Below are 11,863 nucleotides of genomic sequence, written 5' to 3' on the forward strand. Positions count from 1 at the left end.
TGATTTTAAGCCATGCGCTATTGCTTCTTCTCTTGAAATGACAGCCTTTTGGTCCTTGTGCAGGCACTGCATGAGGGGAAAATATATTCTGGAATTCGTATGTTTATTGATCCATAGTATGTTAGGACACACACAGTGGATTACCTTTGCAGAGTCAATAAAACACCAGTAAACATTTTTCTAATATTCTCTACTTTCAGCCAAGATCCATCTCACAATAGCAGGGATTCATCTTCTGAATGTGGCCTGAATTTCTGGTAGCACCCTGTTGATGTACTGTTGCAGCCGTATTGAATTATCTGTAGCAAAATTGGACTTGCATGTGATATCAGTGATATTTTCTGTAATTCTCACACTCTGTTGGGTCATCTTTCTTTGCAATGGGTACAAATACAGATCTTTTCTAGTCGGTTAGCCAAGTAGCCATCTTCCAAATTACGTGACATAGCTGAGTGAGTGCTTTCAGTGGTTCATCACATTGTTGAAATAATTTGATTGGTATTCTGTCAATTCTTACTTTTTGCTAATGACTTCCATGTAACTTGAACTTCTTCCTTCAATACAATTGATTCATTGCTAACTCTTGAAATGATTGAATGTTAACTAGTTTTTTTTTGGGGGGGGTGGTTAGAGTGACTGTGTATTTCTTCCACCTTTTAAAAATGCTTTTTGCATTAGTCAGTATTTTGTCATAGAACAGTGGTTCTCCACCTTCCTAATGTTGCAACCCTTTCATACAGTTCCTCATGTGGTGGTGACCCCCCAACCATACAATTATTTTCGTTGTGACTTCATTACTGTCATTTTGCGACTGTGACGAATTGCGCCACCCCTGTGAAAGGGTCGTTCAACTCCCAAAGGGGTCACGACCCACAGGTTGAGAACCACTGTCGTAGAACCTTTTCATATTGCACCACCTGGAGGCCTGATTTTTTTCCCCCCTTTGGTTCTATCAGCTTTAGATCTGCTGAGCCTGTTCTTCCTTTTTGGTTTTCTAACTCCAGGTCTTTGCATATTTTATTATAATACTTACTTTGTCTTTTCACGTTGTCCTTTGAAAGTTCATGTTCAGTTTTTTTTATTTCATCATTTATTACATTTGCTTTAGCTTCTCTATGATCAAGAGCAAGTCTTAGAGTCTATTCTGGCTTCCATTTTGATCTTTTCTTTCTTTCCTGTCTTTTAAATGACCTTTTACTTTCTTCATGTATGCTGTTCTTGATGTCTTCTCACAGTTCATCAGGTCTTCTGTCATTAGTGTTCATTGATTTAAGTATGACCTTGAGATGTTCTCAGAATTCAGGTGGGATGGACTAAGGTCATATTTTGGGTCCTGTGAAATTGTTTCATTTTCAACTTCAGTGTGACCTTACATATGAGCAACAGATTTTCTGTGCCACAGTCAGCCCTGGCCTAGTTTTAGCTGCTGATATTAACCTTCTCTATCATCTCTTGCTACAAATTTCATCAATTTGATTTTTGTGTATTCCATATGGGTAAGTCCACCTGTAAAGTTGGCTATTGTGGGGTTTTTAATCTTAATGATGAAGAAGTCATTGGTCTTGCACAATTCTATCATACAATTCTCAGCTTTTTAAAAAAATGACAAAAGCCATGTTTTTCAATCATGGAGGCATCATCTAAAGATGCCTCCCTCAAGGAGTCTTCAGCATTGACTTAAAGGAGGAGCAGGTAGACCAGAACTCACTCCCAAGGTGGCCTGTCCTGTTGGCTTCAGTTTCCTAAAAATAGGTTCACAAAGAAACAGGTAGAGTCTTGACTATGAGAGCAGACTTCACTACAAAGGATTTCTGTAGTAATTCAAAGCAGGCTTACAGCTGACAGTGCTTAGGTTGGGGAGATGCTGCACACTTCAAACAGATCTCCAAGGAGGTCCATTTTCTTGATTGGAGTGCAGTAGTTGGCCTCCTGTCTCTTTGTACCAGCAAGGGCAATGGTGTTTACAAAATTAAGTACTTCCTTCGGGATCACTACCATAGTTCCCGCATCGAGTAGCCCACATGGCTTGAGGGAGGTGTAGGAGCATTGGGAGAAATGGCTTTCTTCTACTGTTAGTGAATCGTTGCTGATTTGTTGAAGTCCCCTGTTGCTTTCCTCTACTTCTTGATTCAGAGTCTGCCGAATCCATGTACCATTTCATTTTTTAATTTCTTATTGCATTTTTTTACTTGGATCAGAATAACATTTGTTTACACCACTAATTTCCACAATGCTCCCATTTTTAACTTTTATTGATCATTGTTTCATTTGACTCATGATAATACAGTTCATGTGGGTTAAACTGTATGAACTCTTGCTAGCGATTCTTATAATTTCTACTATAGAATGTAGTACCAAGAAGAAAGCCATGAGTCAATAAAAATAATTTTGAATGGAGTAAAATGACAGGTGCTTTGGCCATACTTTCTTTTAAAATTGTTTCTTCATAATCAGATATTACTTTGGATAATTTAGGTTCATGACTGTGTGAAGAAAGAGAAGGATAAACAGTTTTATATGTGAAGATGATTTAATTTTATTGTATATAATTGAATGGCTTCAATAGACATTGTCCCTATCTAACTACTGTCAGAAATAATAGCTTCAGAAGAACTACCTCCAAACTCAAACTATTATTTTTAATATAATTACTGTAGCATTTGTTTAGCTCATATATATCCAAGTGTAATATGCAACAATGTATTTACTTACATGGGAGCACATTTAAAGATATAGAGGTGACTAAAAAGGTATTACTAGTAGGGTTCCACTTCATACATGTATGGGTTTATTAAAACAACAAGTGTTTGAACATATCTTTAGGATCAGTGGATGGTTGCCTTAAAAATGTTTCAATAAAAACAGTGACTTCTAAGAGGAGCTCCTGGGCCAGTTAAATTCAGGGAAGAGAGGTCTGTATGGCAACCCTTTTTGGGGATTCTCAAGGGCTAATCTTGATAGATTTCTTAAAAGTAATCATGGGGTTTGATAGGAAGTTTTAACAAATTTAAAAACAGAATTGGTAAGCAAAGGCAGCCAGGAAAGTTACACTGATACGTTTTTTTCCCATTGTGATAATGCTTCTGCTCACTCTTCCAGGATTACTGAGCTGAAATAAACTATTAGTGGACATTTTGAATCAGATAATCATATGGATTACTAAGCCTGGAATGACAAATTCAAGAGAAATGGTGTCACATTCATTGTTAAAAAGAACATTTCAAGATCTACCTTGAACTACAATGCAACAGGATAATAGGATAATATCTGTATAAGTCTAGTTAATACAACTATTATTCAAATGTACTCAGTAACCACTCAAGCTAGTGATGAAGAAATCATTCTACCAATTTCTTCCACTTGAAATTGATCAAACATGTAATCAAGATGCATTATTAATTGTTGGTAATAGAAATGCAAAATCTAGCAACAAAGAGGAAGGATAAGTAGATGTAAAATATGGCCTTAACAATAAACGCAAAGCTGGAGATCTTATGGTAGAATTTTGCCAGACCAAACACTTCTTCATTGCAGAATCTCTTTTCCTACAACAAACAGTGATTGGCCACATGGAACTCACACAGGAATCAAATTGACTACATCTGTGGGAAGAGACAATGGAGAAGCGCCAAATCATCAAGCAAAACAAAGCCTGGGGTCCACTGTCTAACAGATCATCAGTCACTCATATGTAATTTCCGGTTGATTTTGAATAAAAGTAAAAGAAGTCCACAAGACCCAAAGTGGACTTTGAGTATATACTACAGAGTTTGGAGACACTCTCAAGAACAGAGCTGAGGCATTAAACATCGATGGCAGAAGACTTGATGAGGTGTGGGGTGACATCAAGAGCATCATTCATGATGAATGCAAAGGGTCATGTAAAAGACAATAAATAAGGAAAAGACCTAAATAGATGACTTTTTTGTTGGCCCTCTACTTTACCAACTATGCTATCCTACTGGCTGGCAGTTTAAAACCACCAGCAGCTCCTTGGGAGAAAGACTGGGCTTTCTACTCCTGTAAACAGTTACAGCCTCAGAAACCCACAAGGCATTGCTATGAGTCAGCATTGACTCCATGACAGTGAGTTTGGTTTGGGTGGTTTCTAGAAGGCTATGGAGCCCTGGGGGTACAATGGTTACTCATCGGGTTGCAATCCACATGATCAGCATTTTGAAACCACTAGCAGCCCTCAAAAGAAAGACTCGGCTTTCTACTCCTATAAACAGTCACAGTCTCAGAAACCCATAGGGGTAGCTATGGGTCGGCATGGACTCAAGGGGAGTGAGTTATGGTAGACAGTAGAAGCCCAAAATCTATTTGGAGAGTCCACACATAGATTAAGCCTCTGGTGAATACCCTCTGACCCAAATTGAAGGATATTGTTATCAGAGAGCATTGAAAAGTTGATCCGGGGAGATATACTTAGGTTAAAATTTAATCTCTTATCATTTGATCTCCCTTTTGACTCATTTTAAAGTTGTTTCTGTTTAAAAAAAAGTGAAGGGGGAATACACGTAGATTAACCTTCTGGTGAATTCCCTCTGACCATAGACCAGGATAGGTAAATCAATAGCGACAGTAGCTGGATTAATGGGGGTATGGCAGGGGGTTGGGGAATAAAAATGAATACAAGAAAGAAGAAAATGTTCTAAAATTGGTTGTAGTGATGATTGCACAACTCTTCTTGATATGATTGACCTATTTGATTGTACGATATGTGAATTATGCACTAAAAATATTCAACTGGAGGCTTGAATTTCCTTCATTTCCTTCAGTTTGAAAAGTGTAGAACAAATTTCATTCTGGATATTTGCACATTTCAACTTAATAATTTACTTTGCTTTTTCTAGCAGCCTTTTGAAAGATTGTCAATGGCTATTTGGGGAATATATTTCACATTGATACAATGAAATCATTCAATTTACCGTTTCTTCACTGGCATCATGTCAATTCTGATTCAGTGACTTTACAGGACAGGGGAGAATTGCTTCTGTTTGGGAACTTTGGGGATTTTAAATGTAGACAATCATGTCTTCTGCAAATAGCCACAAATACAACATGAGTCCACTGACGTCAGTATAATCAGCACAGTAGGTATAGAAGAAAAGCCACTTACCTCACACTGTATGGGTTGAGGTCTAGGCAACTGAGTGGGAGACAGACCAAACCCAAGGATGCGCATGTCATCCCAAGAGAAAGAAGGGGAAAGGGGTGGAGGGAGCAAAGGAGAAAAACAAGGGGGAGACGATGGCTTTGGGGAAGCAGGGCACTAATCCATCCAAGTGGAGGATAATGTTTATTTCTCTACAGAAATTGGCGTGTGAGTGCAGACCCCACCACTGTGCACCAAACCTTAAGGGCAATGTAACCATATGGAACAACTTATGAAAGGAGGGGACTACAAGACCAGTCCCAACCAGAGTCGAACTGACCCCCTCCCTGGAAGTATGTGCTACAGAGGACAACACTAAACCTACTGACTGGTGAGAGGGGCCAGCCTGCTGCACCCATGGAAGCAAACCAGGAAGGAAAAGGAAAGAGTGAGGGACTAGACCTCATACTAGCTCACCAAGCCCTGAAGATAATGTCCCTGCACGGAGCTGCTAAGGCACAAAGAGGACTGTAGGGTCGATGACAGCTTGAGACATGGTGTCCACTCACTGGAGCATACTGCGACAGAGGATAAAACTGTGGACACACGGCGGCGAGTGAATCAGATCTGACACCACCACCCCCCACCCCACCCTCAATGAGGTAAACCCAGAAGGGAACATAACAGATCAACAACGGGAGCAAAACAAAGCCACAAAGCCCATGAGGAGCTCCCAAAATAGACTTCAGGCTAGGAGGGGACGTTCCCGGAACCCCTCAGGACTGATGGGAAGATAGTCACAAAGGTCAGTGGACAGACCTGGAATTATGTGTGCTTTTTCTGTGATGCTCACCCTCTCCACATGATCACTAAAGACAAAATGGGTGCATACGCAAACATGGTGAAGAAAGCTGATGATGCCCGGCTATTAAAAGATATAGGTCTGGGGTCTTAAACGCTTGAAGTTAAACAAGTGGCCATCTAGCAGAGAAGCAATAAGCCCACCTGGTAGAATCACACTGGCCTGTGCGATCATAAGTTGTTGACAGGATTAGGTAATAGGCATCAGAAGACCCAAAACAAAACAAAAACATATTGCTGAGAACGAGGGGGGTTGGATCAGAGACCCAAAACCCATCTGTCGACAATAGGACTTCCCCTCACAGAAGGGTCACAAGCAAGGGATGAGTCAACCAGGGTGCAATATAGCACCGCTGAAACACATAATATTCCTCTGGTTCTTTGAGGCTTCCTCCCTCCCCACGATCATGACCCCAGTACTGCCTTTCACTGCGGGCTAGACCGTAACATGTATCAAAGGGTCACCAGGGGACAGCGTGGAGGAAAAAAGAGGAGCTGATATAGAAAATAGGGAATAAATGTTTAGAAAATGATGATGGCAACATATGCCCAAATAGGCTTGATAAAATTGATGTATGGGTAGTTATAAAAACTATAAGATCCCCAATAAAGTGATCTTTTTAAAAAAGTGTAAATATTGACAAAATTGTTGCAATTTCTCCCCAGAACTCTGAAAAATAATGAAAGGCATGCAGCTATCCGAGGAACATTTATTTAAGAAAGACATCAGAATTTCAACAAAAACAATGAGATTAGTGGTATTTATGCTTTCCCTAATCTCATCCTTTGCTTACCAACTGTACAGTAGCTTTGAAAAGCAATACCTTCACCATGATAATATGTGAAAACTAGTGATGTAATATAAACTGGGTTTAGAGATACTCAAAGTTCCTAAAACAAGAATATTGTACTATTTGACTTGTCTTGAAGCTCCTGAATGGCCTCACTCATAGGAATTTTCTTTATTTGAATTGACTTGAAGCTTGCTCTGGGCAAAAGTCTCATTTTCTAGGTATTTGTTAAAAAACAATCGGTGCCAATTACTTAATAGCACACCTGCCTAAGGTGGTGATAACTGTTCAGGCAAATAAGAAACTGATAACAAATGTTAAGTGAAAGACACAGGGATATCCTATCTATATATAGAGCTGCTACATATTTCTGAGACTGTAGAACACCATGTAAGAGCACAGGACTATGTGAATATCAAAAAAAGGCCCAATGAAACTCTAATCTTTCATCTCTGACTTTGAAGTTCTGCAGGAAGAATTAAAAACTAGTGTATTTTGGAGACTGCCTGACATAGCACTTATGTTCCCCACTGCACACAGAACCTCTCAGCAAGAAGTGAGAGACTTACTGGTTCAAGGCTTCTAATTAAATATCAGTCTAATCACTAACCTACTCACCCACTGCCACTGAGTCAATGCTAATGCATAGAATTTCCCTTGTGAATTTCTGAGCCTGTAAATCTTTATGGGGGGTAGATGACCTCAACTTTCTCCCACATAGCAGCTGGCAGGTTTGAACCACTTACCTTGCATTGTGGTTAATAGTCAGTCCAATCAGTAGGTAACCAAAAACCTGATTGATGAGAAAATGTAGTGATCATGTCCAACAAAGAATACATAATTTATACTGTTACTGTAAAACTACCACTAAACAAACACAAGCAGCAGCAGCAACAACAAACTCATAGAAATGAGGGAATCTCATTTTCAGAGTTTCAAATAGCCAGTCTCCCACAAAAATGTATAGGGCAGCCCTGAAGTAGTAATGTACATTCTTTAAGCAGGCGCCAGTTAGCAAGACACTTTGAAGTGCTGGACAGTAGACAAAAATCTTAAAATCAGGTGTGGTTGTTATTGTTAGGTGCCTTTGAGTCAGCTCTGACCCATAGCAACCCTATGCACACACACAAAAACAAAACTCTCAGTTCCTGTGCTTGAGCCCCTTGTTGCAGCCGTGGTGCCAATCCATCTCCTTGAGGAGATATTCTTGGCTAGCACCACTATTCAAATATATTGATTCATCTTAGATTTTTCTTATTTAATGTCCAATGTTCATATGCATATGAGGCAATTGAAAACGCCCTGGCTTGGGTCAGGTGCATCGTAATCCTCAAAGTAACTTTTTGCTTTTAAATGCTTTAAAGGCATCTTGTGTAGCAGACCTACCCTTTGCAATGCATATTTTGAGCTCTTGACTTTCGCTTCCATTAGTATTGATTGTGAATATAAGAAAGATGAAGTCTCTATCTCAATGTTTTATCTCCATTTTTCATGATTTTACCAATTGGCCCAATTGTGAATTTTGGTCTTATTTACATTGAGTTCTAATCCACACTGAAGGTTGCAATCCTTGTTCTTCATCAGCAAGTGCTTCAAGCCCTACTCACCTTCAGCAACCAATGCTGTGTCACCTGCATATCACAGGTTGGTAATAAGCCTTCCTCCAATTCTGATGCCACGTTATTTTTCATATAATACAGCTCTGCATACAGATGAATAAGTATGGTTAGAGGACACGACTCTGATGCACACCTTTCCTGATTTTAAACCATATAGTATTCTCTTGTTCCGTTCAAACAATTGGCATAAGTTCCACATGCACCCACTAAAACGTTCTGGAATTCCCATTCTTCTCAAGGCTATTCATAATTCATTATAATCCACACAATGGGATGCCTTAACATAGTCAATAAAATACAAGTGAACAGCTTTCTGGTCTGCTTTCAGCCAAGATCCATTTGACATCAGCAATGGTATCTCTTTTTCCACCTCCTCTCTGAATCTGGCAGCTTCCTGTCAATGTACTTTCGCAACTGTTGTTAGTTGGTCTTCAGTAAAACTTTACTTACATGTGTTATCAGTGATATTGTTCTATGTCACTGGTGAATTCTATTGGGTCACCTTTCATTAGAATGGGTACAAATATGGATTTTTCCCAGACAGTTGACTAAGTAGCTGTTTTCCAAATTTCCTCATTTAGACAAGTAAGTGTTTCCACCGTTTTATCAGCTTGTTGAAACATTTCAATTGGGATTCCATCAACTCCTGGAGCCTGGTTTTTGGCTAATGCTGTCAGCGCACCTTGAACTTCTTCCTTCTGTACTATTGGCTCTTGTTCATATGCTACCTCCTGAAATGGTAGAATGTCAACTAGATCTTTGTGGTACAGTGACTGTATTCTTTCCATCTTCTTTTGATGCATCCGGTAACATTCAATATTTTGCCCAAAGAATCTTTCAATATTGCAACTCAATGTTCTTTTTTTTTCTTGAGTTCTCTCAGCTTTAGATTTGATTATTCCCTTTTGGTTTCCTAACTCTAGGTCTTTGCACATTTCATTGTAATATTTTGTTTTGTCTTCTTGAGCTACCCTTTGAAATTTTCCATTCAATTCTTTGACTTCATCAAATATTACATTTGCTTTAGCTATGCTAATGTGAAGAGCAAGTTTCAGAGTACTTCTGACGTCCACCTTGACCTTTTATTCCCACTCTGTGTTTTTAATGATCTTTTGTTTTTTCATGAATAATGTTCTTGATGTCCTCCCATAGCTCATTAGGCCTCCTGTCATCAATACTCAATGCAGCAAATATGTTCTTAGAATTCAGGTTGTATTTTGGCCCTGGTGGACTAATTTTAATTTTCTTCAGGCTTCAACGTGAACTTATATATGAGTGATTGATGGCTTGTTCCATAGTCAGCACCTGGTCTGGTTTTAGCTTCTGATGTTGACCTTCTCCATAGTTGTTTAGCACAGAGGTAGTCAATTTTATTTCTATGTATTCCATATGGAGAAATCCAGCTGTATAGTTACCACTCGTGTTGTTAAAAAACGGTATAGTTGGTCTTATAAAATTCTAAAATGTGATCTCTAGCTTTGTTTCTTTCGCGAAGTTCATATTTTCCAACTACTGCCCCTTCTTCTTAATTCCAACTTTTTAATTCCAATTGCCAATAATTATAATGCATCTTGATTGAATGTTTGATCAAGGCCGAAGACATTAGAATTCTTCAAATTCATCAAAATTCAGTATTATAAGTGTATTTAAAGAACTAGAGTAAGCCACATCTGACAAATTAAAGGAAAGTATGAAATACTTTACCAATAGAAAGTATTGAGAGAGAAATTATACTGAAAATCCAAACTGAAATTTTGAAGTTTAAAAGTAAATTAACTGAAATCTAAAAATTCACTAAGTGGCACAACAGCAAATTTGGGAAGGTAACCAAGAGAAAGAACGAACTTTAAGCTTCAAAACAAAACCAAAAAATCCCAAACCCACCACCACTGTGTCAATTCCAGTTCAATAAGGCACAGACACACTCATCATTCTCCCAGAACTGCTCATTGTTTATCCCACAGCGCCGTCAGAGATCCTTTAATTTACAAAGAGGTCAGCCGAAATCATTCAGTATGAGGAACGGGAAAAAAAAAGAATGAAGAAAACATCAGAGACCTGCCATACTCCATCAAGCATATCAACAGATGCCTAATGAGAGTTTGAGACAGAAAGATTTTAGAGAAACTGGGAAAAAGAATCTATGAACAATTTATGGCTGACAATTTCCAAAACTTGCTGAAAAAAATTTATATATCCAGAATCCTCAATTAACTCCTAGTACAATAAATTAACAAATACTGTACTTACATCTCACCTTGACAGAACATAATGAAAATATCAAACAAACAAACTTGAAAGAAGCAAGAGAGGACCAGCTCTTCACATATAAGAAATTATCAATACAATGAACTGAATATGTCACACAAGCAACCATGGTGACAGTGGAATGACATATTTAAAATACTGGGAAAAAATACAAATCTTTCCATCAAGATTTTGACTCCCTGGTCACCCCAACCCACATTGCATCACTGCTTGAGCCACACATTGACCTGGCCATCCCTCTCCACTGGGCTGCATGCATCACACATAACAATCACTCCCACCAACATCAAAATGCCTTATAAATTACTATGCACAAAAACAGTCACTACAAGAAAGCGAGAGAAAGAAACTGCAATGTCTGAAGAGATTTTGCACTTGAGACGTATATAAAAGAAGCAGACTTTTAACCACCACAGGAAGAAATCTTTAGAATGCTGCTTAGAGTCCTTTAGGATATGAGGGAATTGATAAAGAAGACGGATGAAAACTAGAGAGGACAGAGTCCATTCTCCAAAGGGATAAGGCAAAAGAAGTGAAGGGAACAGTGAAATACCTTACCAATAGGCTGGAAGAAGCAGACAATCATTTCAGTGACCTCAAAGATTCAGGCAGAATTCAACAAATGTGAAAGACAATCAAGCTTTTCGTTCTTGTTGTGTTTTCTTTTGTTCTTTGTTAGTGGTTTGCTGTTATTGTTGTTTTGTTTTCTTTTGTTGCTTGGTTTTGCTCTGTCTTGTTCTTGTGCATGTTATTATCTCTCCAGGTCTGTCTAAATAAGATAGGCTGGATGAACAATCTGGAGGAGAAAACAACGGGACTGACAGTTCCGGGGGGACATGGGAGAGGGGAAGGTGGAGGGAAAGGAAGTGGTGTTAATAAACTCAGGGACAAGGGAACAACAAGCGATCCAAATTGGTGGTGAGGTGGGTGTGGGAGGCCTGGTAGGACATGATCAAGGGTAATGTAACAAAGAGGAATTGCTGAAAGCCTGGTGGGGACTGAGCATGATAGTGGGACAGGAGGAAAGTCAAGGGAAATAGAGGAAGGAGCTCAGAAGCAAAGGGCATTTATCGAGGTCTAGATAAAGACATGTACATATGCAAATATATTTATATATGATGGTGGGGAAATAAATCTATGTGCCTATATTTATAGGTTTAGTATTAAGGTAGCAGAAGGACATTGGGCCTCCACTCAAGTACTCCCTCAATGCAAGAATACTTTCT

Source organism: Echinops telfairi, unplaced genomic scaffold, assembly GCF_000313985.2.
Source record: "Echinops telfairi isolate 266 unplaced genomic scaffold, ASM31398v2 ScPeMD7_20;HRSCAF=75, whole genome shotgun sequence".
NCBI lineage: Eukaryota > Metazoa > Chordata > Mammalia > Afrosoricida > Tenrecidae > Echinops > Echinops telfairi.